Source organism: Calidris pugnax, unplaced genomic scaffold (genome assembly GCF_001431845.1).
Source record: "Calidris pugnax isolate Ruff unplaced genomic scaffold, ASM143184v1 scaffold11, whole genome shotgun sequence".
Taxonomy (NCBI): domain Eukaryota; kingdom Metazoa; phylum Chordata; class Aves; order Charadriiformes; family Scolopacidae; genus Calidris; species Calidris pugnax.
The window spans coordinates 6,765,292-6,789,815 of NW_015090803.1; positions in this window are offsets into that span (position 1 = coordinate 6,765,292).

Consider the following 24,524-nt stretch of genomic DNA (forward strand, 5'->3'; position numbering starts at 1 on the left):
GTGACTTCATTTGATTTGTACAATAACACATTCATTGCAGTGCTGAGATCTGCTTAAGGTATATTGATTACCAAATGACCTTCTATAGTTCCCATTTCCCATGCTACCAAAACATCTAGTCAAAATCTTTAATGGTTGGCAGAAATGTCTGTTAGAAAAGATTTCATTTATTATCAATCTAGAACTGAGATAAAGGATGCTGTTTCCAGGATCAGAGCTGCAATATACTTGCTGCTGTTCCACTCATCACTAAGTCCCTGGTCATGAGAAAAAATCCCCTCCTCTCACTAGTCCTAACACATTCCTAATCAATTTAATTGCAATACAGTTGATTGCAAGAAACAAAGTGGCTCAGCAGGACTTGCCTTGATGGTGTTCCAAAGATGGTCTACCAATGCAGCAAGGATTTCATAAATTCATTGTGGGGGCTGAACATCTGGGCTGCTGAAGAGAGCTAAGCAGGCAATAGCAAGGCCTCCATCTAAAAAAACTCTAGCTTTCTGTCGCACTTTGGACAGATAGTAGTCTTCAGAGCATGAGCAATGTTATCTTCGGTTTGCAGTTCTGCAACCAGAACTAACAAAGATGTCACACCTAAAGTGACCTAATTAAGGTTTCTTTCCTCTTCTTCCAATACTGCAAACAAATATGCTAGCATGTAGCATCCACTCTAAAGTATGAAGTGTGAGGAACTACACAAAAGATGGTATCTACAATCTTCTTTGCATAAGTCTGCAGGAAGAATTATTCTGAAGATATCTTCTATATTCTAAAGTACATCTACTGGCTCCTTGGCAATGAACCCTTGAGATATGTACATGTATATATATGATTCTGTTTTATTAAGGTCCCTGAGAATTCTCATCAGGAAACATATTATATGCTTTATTATACTGTTTTATTATACTGTACTGATTATTCTACATGCCAGTAAAGGCGAAACAACAAGGCTCTGTCTCTGCAAAGATGTGACAGACAGAACTTCCCTGTACCTGAATTGTGGCATCCTTTCAAATGCAAAATTTTGCTGCATTTCAAATCATACAAACAGCATCATCTTGAATTGTAAAAGGAACTGAAACCTGATTTTCTTTTTCATACCATGAATTGATTGCATTTTTATGAGTTTGAGCAAAGAGGGGAAGCAATAATGTTTGGCTGTTGATTCACTGAAGTATGAAAGAGAAATTACAGGATTTTGGTCTTACAAAGAAACTTTTGAATGCTGTCCTTGCAGCACCTCTTTTTGCCTATTAACTGTATGGTACTCCATAATGTAAATATTTGCAAATTATGAAGCACAAAATATAAAATATTGTAAACACCAGCCTCAAGAAACAGCTAAAATGCAGAGAATGCACAGACTATTGCATACTTACCACAGTAAAGAAGAACTTATGACTGACTTAATAGTCCATACAGTATATACCTCCAAAAAGTTTACCTGACAGAAAAAGAGATCTGTTCTGCTGTAACACCATTGAGTTCCATCCAATTGTACTGAGCTGAGTATCTGTACATGGATGTAATTAAAAGCATTTGGCTTATGCCATCATTATTGCACTATTGTTGAAGCCTTCTACTTTCATTGAAAGAGTATGTTTCAAATTATAATCATTTTATTAAGTTATAATTTAATTGGCTGCCTCAGTTTGTACATAGCCCAAGAGAGGAAAACTGGAGATGTTAAAAGTCAGGGCTGAAATGCTTTGGCAGAGAAGTATGGAAGGAGCTTATTTAAGGACCTCCCAAAGCCATATAGTTTTATAATTCAGTTTATGAGTGAAGGGTATCAACTCCTACAATTTCTTAGAGATTCATTTCCCAAAAGCCAGGCCAAGATTTGGACACACACAAATAATAATAGGAATTAAAGAGAAAAACGGCTAGTAGCTCTTTTTTAGCCTCAACATTTTCCTGGAAATACAGAAGTGCAACTAGTTTTGCTCCTAACCAAGCAGAGGAAATAGCAGTAGGATCTTAGGTCATTTAGATACGGAGAAAATGGTACAGTATGGAAAATGCAGAGAATCACTGATTTTGCTCATCTTCTGTCAGAGAAAGATTGGCATTTTTAATATTTGCAAGTACTTTGAATAGGAAGTTTCATAACTAATTATTCATACTTCTAGCACTTCACTTGGAAGACTAAATAATTTAATATAATTAAATTAATATAGTACTTCTCAACCAGAAAGCGACAGTCTCTAAGTCCAGTCAGCCATCAAGGCAGGAAGTGCCACCTTCCACTCACAGCTAGGATCAATTAATTAAAAGGAATAAAAAGAAATTAACGTTTTCTTAATTAACTGAAATTAATATGTAGTAAAATACTTGAGAGAACCTGGTACAATTCACACTGCATTGAGATAAGTGACATTTTTAGTGCACTTGTTACCTGAACAAAGTCCAGTGAAGTCAGAAGAACCTTTCCACTGACTTAAGTGGCATTATCCTCTTTTATCTGCCACTAGACTTTCGAACTGCACTGACCTAATCGAGCTCAAAAATTGGGTTCATAAGTGCAAACTTTCTTCAATCATTTTAATTATTTTTCCTCTGCTGTATCCGTTGTGTCACATAAAAAATGTATTAAGACTACTTTGGGGTGAATGGCATCACAGATACAACGAAGAAAACAGGACGCCTGTGTTGTAGAACTTTATGACTTCAAAAATAAAACAACACCACACATTTCTTTGCTTCTTAGACTGTACCACAAGATTCCCACATTTCCAAATAACTTCATAGTTTCACCACAACCTCAGCAATTATTCATATAATAGAAAGATTGAAAAGGTAGACAGTTTTGTTCAACCAAATGTCTCAATTTTTCAAGTCTCTAGTATTTCCTGGCAAAATCACACTGGAATGGAAGAATAAAAGCCATATTTTATTTGCCTTAATGACATAAATGTTCTCAGTTGGAAAGTATAGGTATTTTTAAATGATATTATAACAATAAAATTAGACATATGTCACTTTTCCTGCTGTAATTGCTAATAGGGCATATCTGTGCCTATTGTTTGAGACACAATATACCTTTGGTTTTGACAGTATTCAGCTAGCACTTATGGAAAGATGATAGCATGAAGAAATCTCCTGGATAGGTGACAAAGCTGATTGCATGGATAATTCCACTAAAAAATAACTACCTATCTTTTAGAGAGGATTTTTTTGCCATTTGTTGAGCCCTTAAGATTTTAGCAGAGCAATAGAGATTTTTAGATACCTTGAAGTGCCTACACAGCAGGTTATATTAATAGGCAGAAATTTAATAATTCAAATTCATCTTCAACAAGAAAGAGATGTTCATGCATACAGAATTATATTACAAGAAGACAGATATATGTATCTTGCATTCATGCATATAATTACAATAGACACCATGTAAGTTCTGGTGTCCATCTGCCTTTCTGATAGCACTTGATGATCTACTCAAGCTGCGAAGTGTTTCTACTGGAAAGGAAAGCCTAATCTCATTCACTTGGTCTTCACTCATTCTACGTCCTTACTGTCTATGGGAAATCCACTGATACAATTTACCACAATTAGGATAGAGCTATTTCCCCAAAAGATCACTGTATGAGCCAGAAGAAAGCCGAAGACAGTAAAATCCAGCCAAGCTCAAAGAAGTTATTGTCCAGCTGACAACTGCATCCATCACTAGTAGATATCACATATCACCACTACTGAACAGCCTTATCAGACTTGATGAAGGGGTCTGACTTCATGAAGTCTGACAAGAATAAGCCCATTGGAAACTCTTCTTATAGCTACAGCTATAAGAAAAAGCTTTGGACAAAGAAACTGCCTCAACTGCCATAAAAGGCAAAACCATAGGCTAGAGAGATGGCCATTGAAAAGTTGGTGGATTATGTTGAACAAAATAGTCTGGGAGGTAGAGGAAGTAAAAGCAGGTACCTCTAGTGAATGTATTGTCAATAGATGCAAAAAACTGAAGAGAATGTCTTGTTAAAATTGCAGGAGGCGGAGGCCATCACTTCATCTCCCTCTTAATGGAAATGCCTTATAAATAGACCTTTCTTTCACACAGACTTTCCTCATTAATTGAGTAAATAATCCATGTACTTTTTAATCCACCTTTTTGCTCACAGAGTGCTGAGCACATTCTCCAAGTTCAATGCATAACAAATTATGGTAGCCTCAAGATAAGCAAGTGCAATTACTTTATCAGTGTGGTATTAGAATGGATCAGAAGTATTCACACACAGAATGTGTTATACAGTTTTTTGCAATGACATATTTTTATTTTAAAGACATAAAACTATAATCCGATAGATTATTAGTTCCATCATCTTTTCTTCCTCTGTCTCTACTCCCACATACACTCATCAAAATATACATCTTAGAACATGGCAATTGTCCTTGGAAAGTTCTGATTTATAAACCATTTGTCTTTCGGATAGTGGGAGCTAAAAACATATTTTAATTTCTGTGTCTTTTAAAATCCATTTTTTCTCTTGAGAATGGTGGTGTAGTGTATAAAGAAATCTTTCATAACACTGAGATAGTTATGAGCTCCATTTGGTATTAAAAGACCTAGTAGTCATGTCTGAGAAGAGATGTGCTGAATAGTTGTGGCATATCCCTGACAAATCATGTTTTTATCCGGCTCAGTCTGAAGGAAAAGCAAAGTAGATCATGAAATTCTTTCTCTTAGACCAAAAACTGTATAAAATATCAGCTGTCGAGGTCAAACAAGTTCTTTCTTCCCATAGTGTCAATAGTCCAATCTTAAAAAGTCAAGGTAGTGGAGGGCCCTATACTCCCTGCAAAAGCACACTGCTCCAATGCAGGACATTTCTTTTTATACCTAATAACTGTTAGGGCTGGGCAGGGGGAGCAGTTTGATTATTTTGTTTTTCCCGATTTCTACGGCTAACACCAGTTAACAGACCTGTCCACAATACTTGTATGCCAAAAAAAAAAAAAAAAAAAAAAAAAAAAAAAAAAAAAAAAAAAAAAAAAAAAAAAAAAAAAAAAAAAGCCTTGCATGTTTCATGTTAATTTTGCCATGCAGACAGGTCTTAAGCAGAAAAAAAAAAAAAAAAAAAAAAAAAAGAAAAAAAAAAAAGAAAAAGAAAAGAAAAAAAAGAAAAAAAAAAGGCAAACCATTAAATCATTATCACCCTTTCCAGGATACAAAGCTGTGATTTGGAATGAAAAAAAAAAATAGTTCCCTACAATTTCTGGAGTCCTTTCTGAAATTATTATCAGTGACTTTAAGCTGTTTATTAGTGTCAGTGTCAGGTTCCAAATCTGTGAAGGCAGACATATCAATCACATATAGCAATGATGACAGTAGCTGCAAATCAGGGGAAAGTGCGTTAACTGCCAAGGCCTCCCACACATGGAAAAACATTTAACAAAGACAGCTGATTAACTCATTCTCACACAGTCATTTATACTCTGCTGCTGACTGCATTTCAAGAGAAATTTCCATTACTATAATAAGCATACTATAGGACTTGCTAATAGGAACAGTTCGCAGTCTCTTTGCAACATTACCATATTAAACACAAAAGGGAAGGAAGAGGTTCTGCAGAACATTACAAGATGCCTTAGAAAATCTCTATCGAGGTATCCAAACCATGGGTAAGCCCTGGCTGCAGAGACCTTAGTATGGCCATTCCCATAAGTCATCAGACTCCACACTTTGTTCCCCAACTGTTTTCTTTAACCACATTTGCCTTCTGCATGAATATCCTAATTCACAGTGTGGGATCCCTCCCCTGGCCCTTTTGCAGCTTGCTTTTCTATTATTCCTTCTCTGGGGCAAGAACATACACTAGATTGTTTTGACTGTGAAGGTATTAGTCTCTATGTTTTTGACTTCCTTCTTCCAATACATGAATGTCTGTGCAGGGATTTCTGCGGGTTTATTTTATTAGTCACACATGATATTTATATCTTTCTATGGCTCTTCCCGTGGTTTTCATACACTACAGTTTAAAGTATTCAGAAAAATAGATGAACAGTTGGGAAAAAGTATGCAGTTTTCTGTCCAGTCTTTCTGTTTGAACACTGCCTCCTTTTTTTCCTGGCAAATGAGCTGGTTAATTCTTTGCAGACTGTGTTCCAGAAGCAGCTCTTGATGACGAGCCCTTGTGTCAGATCTAGGAAGTCCTAATAAATCAACATCTGAAAATGATAGCATGCTGAAGTGTGGCATGCATGGGCCTTTACAAAACTGCACGCAAAAGAATAATTTTGCTGTCAACTGTAACCCCCCTCTCCCCCAGTCTCAACCAGTTTGAGTGCTCTTGACTGGTACTCTTTTTCTGTTAAATAATATCATCACAAATTTTCCTTCATTTCATCACTGTTAAATCACTCATGGAAACAATATGAGTACCTTGGATATCACTTGCCAACAACAATATCAAACAACCAAAAAGCTACTTTACGTCTGAGCTTCCCCAAAGAGATTCCCCAGAGGACAACAGCAGCCTTAGAAGAAATTGAACATGCTGCACAAAATCTCCCCTATGCTGTTTAAACTTTCTGTTGCTGCAAGCCGCATCAGTAGGTTATTGACAAGAGTGTGTTTTCATACGAGGTGATCAGAGAAGCTAATACTTATACTGTGAACACAGCCATTGGCTATAACTGAATTCCAAGAAAGGAGAAAACGGCTATATAGCCCATTTGAAGATTTATGTTAAGGTACAGCAAAAGGTAATGAAGACATACCAAAAAAAGGTTGATCAATTCAGAATACAAAGTTTAGGGCCAGAGGAGATGATTGAGTCATCTTCTATGACCACCCTTACATCCCAAGATTTTATATTTTGCTTAGAAGCCACATAATAAGATAAAAATTCGTGCTTATTTCCTAGAAAAATGTCCTAAATTGAAGAGAGTACATGAAGAAATCACTATTCACTTCAATGTTTTTTCCAGTGCTTAATCATCTTCACTGTAAAAATACTGACTTAATTCCACTGTGAATTTGCATGGCTTTAAATACTAGCCAGGCACTTGTGAATCCCTTCTCCAGTGGATAAAGAAAGAACTAAGGAGTCAGCAGTACTTTCTTCCATTTGAAATGTTTAAGTGCTGCAGTCATATCGCTTCAGCCTTGGTTACTGCAACAAGAGGTGAGGCAAACCTCAAAGTGACTGGGCAGTCCTTTTGTTTTTTGGAAGAGCTGAACCCAGGGTGCTCGCCTCAAGAAGGTGATGAGGTTACAGATTTATTTCACATAGGCAGGCCGTTAACATGAAAGTCAAACTCAGTAAATGGAAGACTAGGCATGGAGAGGAGAAAGAAGAAAACAAGGATAATGAAAACTGAACAGGTGAATAGCAGCAGATGAAAACAAGGAAGCAGGATGAAAAACATGCTGTCCTGCTTAAAAAATTATATTGAATTTCCAAGTTCTTTATTTCAGATTGAGAAGAATAGTTTGACTTGGAGAGAAAAAAAAAAACACTTTCTAAATTTGTACCTCATTTCCTTGTTACACCAGAATTCCCTTCAAGGAAGCACACAATCTGGATTAGAAACTACTATCGTTGATTCAAATGGGTGTTACAAGCAATGGATTATAAGCACCTCACTAATAACCATTACTAGTTTCTGGAGCTCTAGCCAGGTTCCTTGTTTATTGTGATAGTGGTTAAACATTTCTCTCTTAGCCTTCCTCAGCTCTTGTTGCCAGAAACAAGAGAAACAGTCCTCAAAGACAACAGTCCTCTGAATGAGACAGGCTCCGTGTCCTGTGGATATGCACCTGAACAGCATCAACAACGCAGTCAGTGTTGGTGATATAAAAAGTTCATGAAAGTACTAGACTGCTTCTTCTTCGAAACTATTCTATTTTTGAAATCTAATCTGATTTACATGTACACTTAGATTATGAGAAAAGCACATTGTGAGGCATAGGTCTAGAGCCAGAGCTACTTCCTGTGTCTTCTATGGGAAGCAACCTTCAGGACTATCTCAACTGTGAGTTCAAAAGGTTACTCAGAAGATTCTTTTACAGGAAGATTCTTGAAAAATTCTTTACAGCAATAGATTCACTCTGGCTTTCTAAAATGCAACTGCTTAGATGATTACAGACAATTACACCCTTAATTTCCTACACCTTGAATTAGCCAGAACAATTCTAGTGCAGCAACCACGCAGATTCACTAGTGAAACGATATACGTAAACTAGTCTCAACTATGCCTGAACAGGCTTTATTTATTACTTTGACCAGAGATGGCTAATATATGAAGTAGGTTTTATCTGTGCAAATATAGGACTATGCATGTATATGCATGGATGTGTCTTAAGGTAATTAAAGGGAAATAGCCAAAATTGTGCCTGGGGTACAACATTTAAATAGCACTCATGAAGACAGATATATTTGTTTACATGCTTTTTCCACATATGGTTGAATATCAAATGATACACCTTAACCCTGAAGATTGAGTGATAGTATGAAATGTATCTCAGATTTAATATTTAGTTCATATAAATACAAAAATGAAGCAAGGAGAAAAAGGAGGGAAGAAGTCAGCATTTCCAGGCAAGGAAACACAGCTGTTTCTGGACTTGATAAGCCATTTTGAAAGATAAACACTCCTGAAATGCAAGAGAAGCAAAAACCTGAGGGAGATCAGCAAAACGCATGCAGTAAAAATATTCACTCTTGGTGCAATACTGAGTTTACTAACATATATAAAATCAGGTGGGCCATCTGGAGGCATTTATTTTCTGAACAGCATAAAACTAGTCTGCATGTAAAAAGGTAACTATTCCAGCCATGTCTGCAGCCATTTGCATTTATTTTGGGGAGCATAAAGAAGCCTGAGGGTATGTTTCCTTATACTTCTGTGCTGAACGTCCACTTAAAGGAAAGGAAGCCCCTGAGTCTCATTCAATAGCCACCGGAAGCCTAACTCCTTAGTCCCTCTAAAATAACCAGTCCCTGTAATCCCGATGGTAGAAGAATGCATTATCCTCTGCAGGCTGCTGTTGTCATCTCTTCAAAGTTATTATTGATTGTATTCATTCTTACCCTGAAACCACTCTCAAAAGGAAATTTGATAGACATGTTGAAACACAAGTTTTGCAGCTGCTTCCTGAGGAATTTGCATTTAAATTTGTATTTAAAAGCCCTAAATACCATACCAAACTTACCTACCATCATTTGATATCTAATATTTCGAAAGTTTGGTTAAAGTCTACCTCATAGACATCTGTTTAACATTAGTCTAAAGTGAGTGCTAGTTAAACACTGAGAAACTTGGCCCTTCATCTTTACATTTTCTAGAGTATGAAAGTTGTCTCAGAAGAACACTTCATTAAAATAAATCTTATATTTTGCCACTATCTTGTTGTTTACCTCATGGTGATACCTCAAAGTGATACCAAATAGCTTACTGAGCTTTGATACATTTGCTCACTGATATTGGCTTAATTTAACATGTCCCTTGGTTCTTTTCCTTAGTACCATCTTTTAATTTATCCTTCCCGAGGTGTATTTTTTTCTTTTTTCTCTGTACCATTTTGATGCACAGCGTGAAGCCATCCATCACCAGTCGGAAGCGATGTATCCACTAATGGAAGGCTCACTGCTTCTAGCTCAGCGAGCACATCGTTCATCTTCTTGTGGGTGCCACTGCGCTTCCGCCCTTGGCCATCTCCACCGGACGTGGCTCCTCCCTGGCTGGAGGCAGTTGTCCAAGGAACCGGGCAGGGCTTGCTGCCCCACTCACCCGCCCTGGGCCAGCTACCTTTCTGTCTCTAGATCCTTTCCCTTTTCTTCTCACCCACTCCCATAATTTATCGACATTATCTTTTATTTGAAGTTACACCCGCTTCTGTAACTATCTCAGTACCACTGCGTTAGATACCCAGAAAACTCATCACAAAAATAAATTAGGAATATTTTATAAAGCAAAACATCCCAATATTCCCACATACCTGCAACTACATACTCTGTGAAGGCTTTATTTTTACTTTATCAGATTAAAACTACGAAACTTTCCTGGTTTTTATGTTCCCATGCAATCCTCTACGGACCTGGTTTCAAAAAGGGGCCTTCCATTAATTGCAAACTCAGTTAATGGCAGGTGCAACTGATGGCATATAGACATCCATCTATCTGACTACACTCACAGGAGTCATTAGTCTGAATGCTCCCCTGTAATCACAAAATCAATAACCACCTTCTTTTAACAAGTTCCTCTGTATGTGGAAGCCCTTTAATAACTTCCTCCATTTCATGTGTCATTTTTCTGTGACTACTCAGAGTTTTTCCAAAAAGGAGTGTCTTTCCAAAATGAGATCTGATTTTATCTATTCTAAAATAGCTACACTAACAAGGTTTTTTTTCATCATTCTGGAGAGATGTAATAGTTTTTCCTTTTTTCTGTCAAGAGTCTCAGTACTTGTTCAAACATACTGAAAAGTCCACATAATACGTCGAATGATGGCTCAGTGAGAGTTATTTGGAAAGAAATTTTGCAGAACAGCAGTTCCTCAGGGTTCCATTTTAATGACATTGTTAGTGCCCATGTTAGACACACTATCCCCACCTTCTACTCTTGGTCACAGAGGATGTTAACTGAGATGTTAATTCAGTGATGCTGGCCTCAGAAGTAAACTTCTGAATTCACAATGTTTGAGAGTATCCAAAATTAGGCAAGAGGAGTTCACCCATCCCAAATAAATGGCAGCAGAATCTGTGTTACTTTTGGTTGAGAAAGTCAACTACCTTTTAACTTAAATTGACTTTGAAAACTACTTTCTTACTCTTTTCACAGCTATCATTTTTCATGTCTCTCCCTATTGTAAGACGCTCTGAGTGGCTTTCTCTCTCTTTTACTTTTGCAGTTACTGCTCAGTAACCGTAATCTTTCAAATGAAGTAGAACTCTTCAATAGTGCTGTATTAAGGGAAATTATAATAGCCTATTGACTGTAGTTTAGTCAATGATCCATTCATTATTCTGTCTTAAAGGCTTCTGGAGTTTGTAAAATAATGTATTTGATTATCTCAAAAGTCAATATAGGCACAAATGGGGGACTGCAATGAACCAAACTGGTTAAGATAATTAATATAGTTGTGAAAACACGGTATCAAACTGCTCATCCCACCCATTACACCTAAGACTGGAATGCTTTCCTAGGCTAGTAGTCTGTATAAATAATCAGGTATAATCCCACAACGAGGCACCTGTTGCTCCAAAGATCCTTAGCCTTAAATGTGAGTGCACATTTTACATAGCGATGGAACAGGATAATAGTTGTCTAAAGTGCCAGTGTTAACATTTAGAAGGTGAGACATGGTACTTCATATATTTGGTAGGCGAAGCAGCTTTTTTCTGTATTTTACTTTAAATGTCAGGCACCCTAATCAGGAAACAGTAAAAGATATAGAATGCACAGAATTTTGGTATTTACTTGCATCATCCACTCCCATAGCACACCTCTATTACTTCCTACACTATATTCTGAGCCTGATTTTTCAGTTCAATATAATTCTTTTCCTCAGAATGTAAGAACAAAGAACGGGCACACAAGATGTTGAGTTAAAAATCAAATTAATGGAAAAGTAATAAAGAATCAAGCTATAAAACTTCATTTTCTCCTCAGTTTGATTTTACATGACCTCCAGCACCAACACCCCACATGAACTTTTGAGTGATCAGTTTGGATAAAATCAGAGAGACTAGTAGACTTATGTGGGAGGCAGATGCCATGTTTATTTAGGAATCTCTGGTAGGTGAGGGCTGGCAGAGAAAAGCATGTACAACTAACCTTTCACCTTACCTCAGGAAGAACATCACTCACTCACCAGCAACCTCGCATTTCTGTACCTCCTGCAGTCACATCATTCAGACTAAAACATGCAGAAAACACTTGGCTTTCAGACAAACAATGGGGAAGGCAAACAGAATGCTCACACACAGCATGGTCCTCAGCATTCCCCATTGAGGCAGACGCTGAAGCCTCCTTTCAAGTTCCTTTCTCTTTAAAAAGCAACACAAAAACAGCAGTCCTGTCCTGCTTCAAAAACTCAGGACTGCATTAGTTCATCCTAAAATAGCTATAACTAATACTCATCTCGCTCAAATGGCATTTCTTTTGTACTTGAAAATATGTCTTTTAGGCATCAAAGCTGTATAAACAGCCATTCACCAAAATTCCTGCCTTCCTTTTTCACCCAGAACCAAATTATTTCCTTTCCCCTCCTCCATCCTTCTTTCTGACCAAAGTAAAGCTCAGTAATCTTTAATGCGTTTTCACTCAAGTAGGCTATTGCAGCAACATTTCAGAGTATTAATCTCTGGGTTAACTATATCTCCAATATAATTTGGATTGAGTTTTCAAATTTTATTTTTCCCAAGAGAAGGCCTGTGACTCTCAATAAAGTTATATAAATATGAAGTTATATGAAATCTTGTTTTAAACATGTTCCATTGCTATTTCTAAGTATGTCAAACTAAATTGGCACAGAAGAATGTTTCAATTTCAGGTATTTATCTTCTCTAGCAGTGCTGTGTATGGTATAATAACTATCCGTTAACACAACAAGCCAGCATGTATAAACACTTGTTCAGACACTGAATATTATTTACTTTGACCACACATGGAACATTTACTGTTGAAAAACTTAGAGGTTTTTGTTCATCTGTATGCCTAAGAAAGCCATTTCCTACTCAGCCATAGAGGCTTTTTATGCATCTGCTACACAGTGGCAGCCCACAGCCCCTAGTTTGCAGGAATGCTTTGCCTCCAGCCTTTTTACCGCCCTACAATGCATTTTAAAAGAGAATGGAAGTCCTTTTAATCACTGTTGTGGTTTTCCATGTCCTTATGTTTTCCTGTTTCCTCCTTTCTAAACGGCAAACTTCTTCCAGAAATTTGTGCAGACATTCTGCACTTTCCCAGAATAAGTTTTTGAGTACTTTACAGGTAACAAACCACCATTGATATTTTGGGCCATGTATTTACCACACACTTTTAGCCTGTTACACTATGCTTAACAAGACTGTTCTGCTCAATACCACCAAATGCTCGTTAAGCTTCACTGAATCAAAAAAAAATAAATATGGAGGCAGCTATTCTGGCTAGGAGATTTACAGGACACCTGGTCTGCTTGAGAATAATGGGAAAACCCTATCCTGAAAGGGGGAAAGGGTATTAGGCCAAGAGTTAGCAAAGGTCTTGCACAGGGCTTCAAACTAGAAGTGAAAGGGGAAGGGGATAAAACCAGACCCAATGGTAATGAGCCTGGGGTTAAAGTGCCAAGGATGTGGGTGAAATTGGGAGCCCAGCTGAAGTGCATCTACACAAATGCACACAGTATGGGCAACAAACAGGAGGAGCTGGAGGTCATTCTACAGCAGGAAAACTACAATATAGTCACCATCACAGAAACGTGGTGGGATGACTCACAGAACTGGAGTGCTACAATCAATGGCTACCAACTCTTCAGAAGGGATAGGCAAGGAAGGAGAGGTGGTGGGGTGGCCCTCTATGTTAGAGACAAATTTGAATGCCTAGAAGTTAATAACTATTAGAGGATTTCTATCCTACAGCAAAGGAATGGCATGCCCAGGTAAAAGAAAAAGACTTGTACCTCAGGAATTCCAGCTGTTGTTAGTCTTCCCCCAGAGACTGATAAGAAAGGTAATAGCGGTGATGCAGCCCTCTCTTCTCTGGAAAATGGCTGGAAAGCATTAACTTACGTCACATAGTCTAAGCCATAGCCATTAGGTAACACTGACACGTTATTATTGTAATTGAAATTCGGGTCTCTGCTGTTGAAACAAAATGCTCTACTAGATCAGAACCGGCTTCTGCCAGCAGTGAACAGCACTGGTATCAAAGGAAAGCACAAGTAAGTAATGTAGTGGATAGCAACTGAAAACATAGCAACCTGAAACACTCTCGTATCATATTTATATGCACTACTTTCAATTCAGCTGAATTCCTTTTGATCTTGTATAATGAAAAGGGAAAACCCAAATTATCTTCTTAATTCACCAGTTTCTGTCACGTCCTTTCATTTTGGTTCTTTTGCTTGATTATAGTACCAACATTTTCAGTCTATTTTTACACAAAGCTATTTCCATGTGTCTCTTTCACTTTTATCTCCTATATTTAGGTCACTTTTCTTTCCATAAATCCTGCTAGGAAGAATGACCAGACTTGACCACAACATTCAAAATGAGTGTTTTCTCAAATGTGTATAATGATGTTAGAGCATTTCTAGGGGTTTTTTTCCTACCCTCTTCACAGTACATCCTGTCTGTTGTTGTTCTGCCTATTACTGTACACTCAACAGAGGCTTTTATTGAGCCTTTAGGCAAAGCTCAGTAGAACCTCAAGGCCTTCCTTTAGTCCATAACACAAAATCTGCAATTCTTCTTACCTAAACCCCTCTTTCTCTTAAAACAAAACCTTTCTTGTTTGTTTGGCAATCTTTTTCTGAAATTTTTTATAGTACTCGATTCATTAAAATTTAGTTCTTCCTCTTTCTAGTGTTGCATGAAGATCCTGAAGTTCCCTCTAACTTGTCTTCATAACATTCAGGAAGATTTTAATTCATTCATCTACGTTTTCTCTCTCATAACCTACATTTATCTGTTGTAGGAGCTCTCTCTTATCTCTGCCCTTATTACATCTTAAGCTTAGTTTATAGTGTCCTCAGCACTTTCCAGAGGTATATTTAAATGACACGAGACCCACTACTTTTACATCAGTGAGTAAAAGGGACCACTGCACATTGCCATATTGATACTTTTCCTGATTATTGGAATAGGGAGACTGCATCTTCACCTATAAGCTTGTCTTCGGGAATAACTTTGCAAGGACTTGAAAAATAGATCAACCTCCTTTACTTTTTTATGGAATCTAGATTTTCTATACCACTTTTCAGAACAGTAAAAGAAATCACTTGAGAGAAAAATTCCTTAGATGGTACAGCTACAAATGCTATCATATAAACTAAGACAAATAAACAGAGCTACACCATGTTCAGTCCCTGTAAAGCTAGCTCCATAAATAATTTTGTCCCTGCTTCTCTTAATCAGTACAAAACGATTTTGGCTTCTTAAACCTGGATTCATCCTGTCTCATTTTAGCCACTCACTTGAAGAATCTGAGTCTGGAAACTCTATCATGGAGAAGACGACGGGATAATACCAGAGGGACAGTCCAGATACTAAGTAGGCTAAATTACCTTCAGACACAGCTATCAATCTTCTTCAATTACAGAGGTGCTTAAAGTAACTCAGCTTTTAACGCATACGTTACAATTAAATGTCTGAAGTTAATTGTATTTGATGTATTTCCAAATCTTATTTAAATCAGTGAAAAGGCCAAAGGGCCCTTCTACTGCTTTTACTGACTGTACATCATCCCTCTGTCAACACTACTCACTTTACCTGAAGCTGAGGGGGAAGCCTTCTTTCTACTCCATTTTGAAATGACCATATCAAAATAAGAAATATTTCTGGTATTTTCCTACTACTGCAAGAACTGTAAAAGTTTGCTAAAATACTTGAATTCATTTTTCTACCCAACTAACTCCCCTTCCTCTAACTACAGCATACTAAACTCTGTCTGAAATCTGTGTACTGGCACCTGAGAAACCATATCAGTATATCCAGTTCATATCATCTTCTTTTCAACATATCATAGAATCATTCTTGGAAAAGACCCTCGGGATCATTGAGTCCAACCATAAACCCTACTCTACAAAGTTCTCCCCTACACCATATCTCCCAACACCACATCTAAAATACTCTTAAACACATTCAGGGATGGGGACTCAATCACCTCCCTGGGCAGCCTATTCCAGTGTCTGACCACTCTTTCTGTGAAGAATTGTTTCCTAATGTCCAGTCTAAAGCTACCCCGTTGCAGCTTGAAGTCATTCCCTTTTGTTCTAGAGCCATTCCCTCTTGTTCTAATGATGCACATTATTCACATAAAGCACTCTCCCCGGCCCTTTTCCACTTTTGGTCTTGGCAATTGTATTAATTACAAATGCAACATAGAATGCTAGAAACTTTCAAAGAGGGGTAAAAAAGGCATTCCCAGGTTATTCCTTTGAAGAATATTTTTCTTGAAATAACTAATGCAGAATATGAAAATGAAATAATTTGATTTGCAGTAGAAGTGTTCTTTCTTCTAAGATCCAAAATAAATCACCAAAAGCTTTCAAAGCTGACATTTAATCCATGAATTCAAATCATTTCTAAGATTTATGATCCATTAGAAAGACAGTTTCAATTCCCCATGCCCTTGCAAGATTTTAATGTATAGCTAGCAGAAAATGCATTTACACAGTATGATTCTCATAGCAACAATATCATTTATTGATAAGGTTTTTCTTCTAAAAAAAAAAGAAAAAGAAACAAATATAGGTGGTTATGTTCTTTTTCATTTGTTTATCTATAAATAATAAAGGGAGGCTGAGTCATCTTAGGACTTTCATAACCCTGTTGGATAGAATTTTTTCTAAATAAAGGAATAACTGGAACTCTATGAAATAACAGTGATAGTTCAAATGGCAGTATAGGACTATAGAATCATGGGATTGTCTAGGTTGGAAGGGACCTTTAAGACATTCTAGTCCAACCATCAACCTAACCTAAAAAAAAACATCACTAAACCATGTCACTAAGCACTGTCTCAACCCATCTTTTAAATACCTCCAGGGATGGTGCCTCAACCACTCGGGTCCTATTCACCACGCTGTTCCTGATACAGGCCAGGACGCTGTTGGCCTTCTTGGCCACCTGGGCACACTACTGGCTCATGTTCAGCCGACAGTCGACCAACACCCCCAGGTCCTTTTCTGCCAGGCAGCTCCAGCCACTCCTCCCCAAGCCTGTAGTGCTGCAGGGGGTTGGTGTGACCCAAGTGCAGGACCCAGAACTTGGCCTTGTTGAATTTCATTCCATTGGCCTCAGCCCATCAATCCAGCCTGCCAGATCCCTCTGCAAAGCCTCTCTATCCTCCAGCAGATCAACACTCAACTTGGTGCAGTCTGTAAACTCACTGAGGGTGCACTTGATCCCCTCATCCAGATCATTGATAAAGATGTTAAAGAGAACAGGCCCCAATACCGAGCCTTGTGGGACACCACTCGTGACCAGCTGCTAACTGGATTTAACTCCATTCACCACCACTCTCTGGGCCCGGCCCTCCAGCCAGTTTTTTTACACAGTAAAGAGCTCCCATCCAAGCTGTGGGCAGCCAGTTTCTCCAGGAGGATACTGTAGGAAACCATATCAAAGGCCTTACTAAACTCCAGGTAAACAATATCCACAGCCTTTCCTTCATCTACGAAGCAAATTACCTTGTCATAGAAGGAGATCAGGTTTGTCAAGCAGGACCTGCCTTTCATGAACCCATGTTGACTGGGCCCAATCACTTGGTTATCTTTCACATGCCATGTAATAACACTCAGGATGACCTGTTCCATTACCTTCCCAGACATTGAGGTCAGACTGACAGGCCTGTAGTTCCCTGGATCATCCTGCTGACCTTGCTTGTGGATTGGTGTCACATTTGCTAGACGCCGGTCAGCTGGAACAACCCCAGTTTGCCAGGACTGCTGGTAAATGATGGAAAGAGGCTCAGAGAGCACTTCCACCAGCTCCCTCAGTACCCTTGGGTGGATCCCATCTGTCCCCATAGACTTGTTTATATCTAGGTGTTGGAGCAGGTCCCTCACCACTCCCTTTGGATTACTGGGGCTTCATTCTTCTCCCCTCCCCTATCTGCTAGCTCAGGGGTCTGGGTACTCAGGGAACAACCAGATTGGTTTTAGATTTCATCTTGATTAGATTTTATCTTAAATACAATTTTTGATGTATGTACAACAAAATTAACTCAGAATAAGACTAGTCCATCTCTCCATCTCCTTATCTAGATAGAAAGCTTCTATAGCTTTTGCTATTCTCTTGCGGTTTTGTCTTGAATCTATGGCGTGGACAACATGCATTTCAAATGTCGTGAGAGCTCAATCTAGGAATGAAGAGTAGAGAATATCTGATAACCTGTGGCATTGTAATATTAGTAAGTTAAAACTTTATCGCCCTACAGTTCTTTCCTTAATGACAGTGCCTTGTTATGCATAGTTTCAGCTAAATCAGAGACAGGAAATATCTGTTTTGCCTTCTGGTGTATAGTCTTTCTATGTAGCCATATAAAGTATAATTTCTTGATACCTCATCCTTCCCATTGCACAAGGACTCCCACTTAAGCATTTCTATTTAGTAAGGTGAAATATTTGTATATAAGAGATAAGTTTAAATAAAGAAATAAGAGTTTGCTACATTAAAAGATACAACAGATATGAATGAGAAAATTAGGTAGACAAGAGGTTCTCTTACATTGAATTACCATCAAACAATCTTACGCTCAACCAGACCTTATCTTCCCCAACTTCAACTGATCATCTGGCAGCAGAAAGATTTTTCTTTTGAAGGCCTTTTAACTCCCATTAAGAAGATGTACCTTTATTTTTATCAAATGCATCTAAAGAATAGAATTCAATTTCCATACATCATCTGAGATTTTTAGGCTGCCAGGTAAATGTATATTGACCGCTATTGGAGCCAAGTTAGATAGACTCTCTTTTAGGACTTTGTCTGAAGTCCTTCAGTTGCACATTCAGAGCTTATAGCTGTCAGTAGACTCTCTCCCTGAAACATCAATTGAATTTTGCATATGCTATTTTATTTTTAACCAAAGAAAGAAAGAAAAAAGTTACCATTTGTTACCTAAAGTTACCTAAACCATGACACCATTTTTAATTAACCATGTTAAATTGTATTTCTGTCTCAAATCAATGGATGCAGTCTGGATTCAAATGACTAATCTCTGTTCTCTGATCAGGCAATTGTACTGCTTCAGGATGACTTATCTTAGACATACACTTCACCTCATTCTCATTAAAGCATATGTTCTACTGATCCTTTTTATCAGTCCAGATAAAACAATATGCTGCTACCAGAATTCAGCTTTAATGGTGGATATTTATTCCCGTGAGCTCTACCTATCTCTTAAAACAGGCTTGAGCAAACAAGAGCAAAACGCTGTTATCAAAACAGATCAGCCAAAAACTGTGTTGCTAGGTTATGGGCATTAAACTAAAGTACAAAATATGCTTTCTGGACCTTTAAGTAAAATCATAAAATCCAGAAAGAACTTCACTTGTGATCAACTCCTTATTCTATGCCATCATCCATTGTCAACAGAAGCCAGGGTGAAATATCACACTCGCAGTCATGAATATTCAGATTTGTAGTTATATGCATGTGATCCTTGGTAGTTTGTTGGCTTTTTAATGGTTCCAAATTTGTGAAGCATAATATGAAAACTCCTAGCACAGGGATATGCTACTGGGATAAACAAATGTATTTGCATGAGGCTGTAATAAAAAGTACTATTCAAATATAATAATTGAATATTGTTTATGGTAATTATTTCTTAATGCCTCTTCTCAGCTGAATTAGTTTAGAATAGCATTTTGATCTTAGTTTAGCCTTTTTCCCATTCCAAGACAGTACTGTAATTTACAACAGAGAATAATTGCTCTTCCTGAGATAATGGGAATTTTTATACAGGCCTTGGACATTGGGTTTTAGCTTTGGTATTCTGAACATAAATCACAGCTTTCTGCACCAAAAAGTAAAATGGTGTCTCCAGAGGAGATTCATCTGGCATACTGGATGTGCAATTCTTGCTAACGACATAATTGGCTTGATAATATGTCCTCTGTGTGGCTTTCAATCGAAAGCATAGAAAAAACCTTGATCAACCAAAAAATGACAAACAGCATATATACACATATTTCTAAAATAATTTGTATTTGAGGCATCTGCAGGCATCTCACAAGTCTGCTAGAAAACTACAGCTCTAGAGGGAGGTCTCTTTGTTTTTTTTCCCCTCTCTTTTTTCCAGTTAAAAGCTTTCCAGCTTTGCCTCAGAATGACTTTCCCATCTTTTATGTGATACCACAGGCTTTTTAAAACAATTTAGTCTCAATCAGTTCCAGATGTAGGCCCTCAGAGGTGCCAAACTGGCTGCTTTTCCTTTTCTTCCCACCCACTCCCCCCTCACAGTTCCTCCTGATAGTTTTAGCTCCATTTCTTTTTCCCTTTTTTTTTTTCCCCTGGAGTAACCAATGACTCTTCTGAGACCTAAGGTCTTTGTCCTGCATTTAATAAGTGTAAGTATAAGTAAAGAGGTAGGAATATTAGTAGATTTTGAATTAAGCAGTTAAATAATTTTTTCAAACACAAACAAATGGAATAGAAATTCCAGATTTGGATTCACTTTCAGAAATACATTTCTGAGAAGGAGTATAAAAGGAAATCATTGCAAAAGTAAATCCTTTAAAAATATGGATATGTAGGTCAGAGTCTGAGTCTGCCAAATCATATATTACTCATCCTTCAGAGGAAAATGAATCTGGCCACTTTTGTGTGAAGAGTGCACCAGTATTGCATTGACATGATGGGTCTTGATCAATACATCCAAAAGCCTTCTGTACTGGACAGAAATTATCTTTTCCCATAATATTGTTCAAAAAATAAATGGTATTTGACAGCTACCTTTAAATAAAGGGGATGTGGCAGTGGGTGGTCAAAAGTAGAAAGAAAACTTAGAAAGTCTCTCTTAGACTTGCCTGATAACTCTAAGCTTTGATCCAACCATCTCTGGAGTTGATCCAAACACTTCCTAAGTGCCTATACAGTCTTCATACAGTGTCTTTACAGTCTTTAATTAGTGAGTGATTCTGAAAACAGCACTCAAACAAAGAGACCTCAGGTTTGTTGCCAACATGCTCTGAGAGGGGACAGTGACTGTTGGCAGGTGGAACCTGTTTCTGAAAGTGTGGCCTATCTAAAGGAACAATTAACAAAATCTGCAAGCCCCAAACTGATCTTGCATGATTTGATCTTGCTAAATTTGAAGGAAGACATGCAGACTCAAGGAGAAAGTACCAAAAAAACCCAACCAAACAAACAAAAACAAAAAATAAAAACAACAAACCCAAACCCCAAAAACAAACAAAAAAAATCCAAAACCACACTGAAAGATAACAACTATAAAAAGCTTAAGAATGTTTCTTTCCTGTAATAAACAAGGAACAAAGTGGTGCTTCACATTGGACACACTGAGGAAGACAGACAACTTGGAGGCTGCGCATTTTCAGAAATCATTTCCATCGCAATGAATAATTGTACTTTTGTAGTACAGTAGCCGGTTGCTGGCAAAGAAAAATGCAAAACTACATTAGAACGATTCCTAAAACAATAACATAGCCTACATGGCTTGATGCTAAAGGTTTTCAGCTGGAAATATTACTGATATTGCTAGATTCATCTTGTTGTAGCCAGTGACAGATTCTTAGTGGAAGTGTGTCAATATAATTTTTGGTATGATCATTACTAAAGGAGAATGACACCATTCTCCTTTTTAGTACACTACTCTGGAGCACTGCTGTTGAAAAATCTCTTGCACTGATTAGTTAGTTATTGAATATTTCTACATCTAGCACAATAAAAAGTTACTTATCTAATCTGAGGTTTTAGTTTACAAGAGTATTTCCCATAAGAAGTATTTACAGCAACAACCATTGCTGTGGAGATGTCTGAACTACATGGGACTGCACTGAACTTCAAGGAAGACAGGAACAATTTATTTAAGCATATAGAAAACCTGTCTGGCTGCAAAATGATAAACGGTAGAAGGGGAAAGAACTTGATGGGACTTTAAAACCTTGATTTTACTTTCATGCCTGCCTAATAAAAAAAAATGTTCTTTTTTCTGTGGCTGCAGCAAAAATTCGGAGAATTCACTAGAGACATGACTGAAGGGAGCAAGTAGAGAAAACATTGCAAAAGTGTGGCTTACATTACAGCAGAAATAACTCCTGTTTATTACAAGAATGTTCTATTGAAGAATATAAATATTCTGGTCACAATGTCCAAAATCTAGACTGAACCACAGTTTTCTCACAAAATATTTTTAGGAGAGATGGAAGAGCTAGATCAAAATAAATCTCTAAGCCCTAAGACCGAGAGACAGACAGATCCATAACCTTCTCACATCCCTCTGAAGTCCCACTCATCCTCTGTCCAAAAGGTTAAATAGGTACTTTTGGGAATATCAGTATCTTCAAAGGTTCAAACAGAATCACCCACGACTACGTGGTGTTCAAATCACTCAACTAAGAATATAATTTGCAGCTCCTTCAGTATCTATCTTGACTGGAAGAACTGTTAAATTACCAAAAAGACACAAGTCAGAAGGGAAGTCCCATGCTGCCAGTGTTACAGCCACCAGAGAATACCCAAGCTACACATGACAGTTTCCTGGCTCAAAAAGCATCGCCTCCAACTCAAAAAAATTCTTAAGTTTACATCATGTTGACAGAAACAGGAATTGATTCAAGAAGTAAAAAGCAGTTGTTCGAGTTTGAGTTCATGCCTTCACTATACCCATTGTGTAAAAAAGAAATGGAGTCCATAACAATAATAGGTATTTTGGGCTTTCCAAGACTGATTTTAAGAAAAATTGAAACAAACATAAGCTGGATTTTCCATGAAAAAAATAATTAAATTTAAAAAAAAGAAGTGGATTGTGATTTGGAACATTTCCCTAGAGGCCACAAAATTTCCAAACCTATGGTCAAGACAAGAGGATACATTAAGTAAGAAATCAGATGAAACACAGGAAAACAAACAAAACTATTGAAAATTGTCACTTAGAAAATGGGATGGTAATAGCAATGAATATGAATTAAGCAGTGGGAAGCGCAGCCACAGCATTGGGACATTGTTCAATAAGCAAGGGGCAAGTGTTAATAGCACAGAGACAGAGATTTTCAGTAAATCTGCTACGTGTCTTGCTTGTTAAAAGTAAATGATGTGTATACATGGCGGTCATGATGAACCCATTCTGTTAGTAGCAAAACAGGCTGTTAAAAGACAAGATATTTTAAATTCATTTAACTCATAAACATCTTTGACTCAGCAAATCCAGATAACTCTCAATTAATAGCTAGAAAGGAACTTGTATAGGAGCTGTCTGAATTGTTGACGTGGATTTTCAATGAGACCAAAGGCTCACTTCCAATACTAAATGGTAATTTCCAGAGGACCAAGCTAAGCGAATAATCTTCTGCCAAGACTTAGAAAAGGGTAAGTGGGGCAATACCTGAAGTAATTACAGACTTTGTCATCCTGCGTTGATACCAAAGAAAATTATGGAATAGCTGATATGGGACTCAATTAAAAGAAGGTAGTAGAATGAAGTACTAATTTAGATGCTCTTATATATAATAGGTCTCAGTCTAATTCAATATTTTTATGAGATTACATTTTTGATTGATAAAGGTTAATAATGTTATACAATACACTTGATCTCTGTAAGGCACAACTAACTGCACACTGCACAATATCCTGATTAATAAACTAGAACACAAAATCAGCATTGCATACATTAAATGGATTAAAAAAAGTCAAGGATAGGTCTTGTTGATCTCTCTGGAAATCACCGCACTGTGGCTATATATCCAAGGGCATTTACACAAAGCACAATTGTGCTATTTAATATTTTTTTTATAAGTCAGTTGTGGGGAAGGAATCAAAATGATCCAAAGATTCAGGGAAGACAGCAAGTCATTGAGACAGAACAACATAGATCACATAGTAAATAATAAAAAATAATATGCCATTCAGGATGGTACAAGCAAGGTCAAACCTTCTGGAGCATTCTAGGCAGGCCATATTAGCTCGAGTAAAATACTGCTGCATTTTAGACCATATTTTGGACCAACCACTAGATAAGTTTTAACTCAGTATACAAATGAAAATTAAGCTTTCAGGGGAATTTCTAGCATTGTGTAATTTGTAAAAACATGTCCTGAAGCCAGTGAGGAGAAGTTACACCTGAAGCCATCAGACACCCAGAAAGGCACTTCTAAGTAGCAGTCTACTTAACCCGGAAAGTCTGCAAACATACATGAAGACCATTGACTCGAAGATTTACAGAAAAGAAAAACAATATAAAAATTAAGAAGTCAATCTAAAATATCCCCAAATCGTAACAATGTGGTAATGAAATGAAATCAAATAACTTAGAAAAAAAATCTCCCACAACATTTCACATCCATCTTAGGGATTCAATATCACTGCTGAACATGATAGAACCAGAAGAGACAATTCAGACACATGGTGCTGTTTAGGTGGAATGAAAGCCAGCCTCTAAGTCTGCAGAGTCTGTATTCACAATTGATGAAAGCCCTGAGAAGAGTGTGAGAAGCCCATTTTTTGACAATCAACTGGGCATGCTCACGTGAATACTGAGATGAAAGCATAATCACTATATACTTGCTTTGTGTACTAACAAAGTGTAGTTACAGGAAAAAAATAATTTATTTTATTTACATCTCAAAATAGGTACGAGTGCCTATGTCTCTAAGCTCTTTAGAACACTGAGAAAAATGTAATAATGATGGAACATTATCA